Raw genomic sequence first — 1,330 nt, 5'->3', positions numbered from 1 at the left:
GCATCGGCTACCCCGTGCCCTTGTTGATGTGTTTTGGGCTATAGATAAACATTAGAGTAATTTTATCGACCAAGAGTTCTAAAAGTAGAATCGATTAAAAGGTTAATCCACCGAGTTATATTAATGAAGGTTGCATCGGCTACCCCGTGCCTAAGTTGATATGAATTTGGGTCTTGGAATCATTTATCATAGTTGGGTAGAGGTCACTATGTAAATGCTATACTTGTTTACAAGTATTTATAAAACGATGAATGTTAAGTTTTCCATTATTCCGTTATAATATTGTTCTATTTCTTTACCACAATTCATATTCGATATCATTTCGATTTTTGATTCAAATCTCCATTAAAACATCGTAACTAAAGACAAAATTTGAATTTTTCTTCTAAAAACCTCGTTTTATCCATTGGAAGGATCTCTTGTAGAGAGTATAGATAAAAGTTATTCGTTATCAAACAGGTTTTTGATTCTTGACTAACACATCTACTTACAATGGATTGTTTTTCATATACTTAAATGAATTAAGTACCTTGAAAAGATAAAATTGTTTTGGTGATTAGATTTTCAGAATTCGTAATTGACCAAAATAACGCAACCACTTCGACGAAAGTTTTAAGACTAAAACGAACAAATGAAGAGTAATCTTCATGAAATTCAATTTTGCTTCTCAAAGCAAAGACTCATTGCAATAAGTGGGAGCATTCTCTTAAACCGTTAAGATGAGGACGAGGTTCAAGAAGTAAAGATTATAATGGAATTGATACAAGGTTATGTTAAAGGTAAAGTTGTTGAGAATGACGATACTAAACCTATCAATCCCGACCGATAAAGTTTCCGTTGTCTTAAATGTTAGACACGAGAAAGGAAACTACCCCAAATTATTGAAGAATCAACAAGTTAGTTGTGGGACATCTAATGGGACCTTCTTCTTTAAATGTTTATTTGATTAAACATAAATTTTGCTAGTACTACTTCGTCAATATTAGAAACCAATGGAGGTTTTCATCATTGTACTTGATACATAGGATGATTAGAATATGACGACTAGCAACAATAATGTCGAGAGATAGAGTAATTGTGTACTCAATCTAGTTTTTGGATTTAAAGTTGTACTTAATTATGACTATTAAGTGCATAAACTCTAAATAAGAATATAAACTTGTTAAGATACAAAAGAGGTTTCACTTTTGTGACCCTTTACACCACGATTTGATATATGGCTAGTCCATTATCAAGGTGATTATATTCTAAACCAAACTAGAATGATATATCATGAAGATGATGCAAGACTCAAATTGGTAACCCAAGATTAAACCTTAAATTTTGGAAT

This window comes from Silene latifolia, chromosome 2 (genome assembly GCF_048544455.1).
Source record: "Silene latifolia isolate original U9 population chromosome 2, ASM4854445v1, whole genome shotgun sequence".
Classification (NCBI taxonomy): domain Eukaryota; kingdom Viridiplantae; phylum Streptophyta; class Magnoliopsida; order Caryophyllales; family Caryophyllaceae; genus Silene; species Silene latifolia.
Note: the sequence above shows the minus strand (reverse complement) of the source record.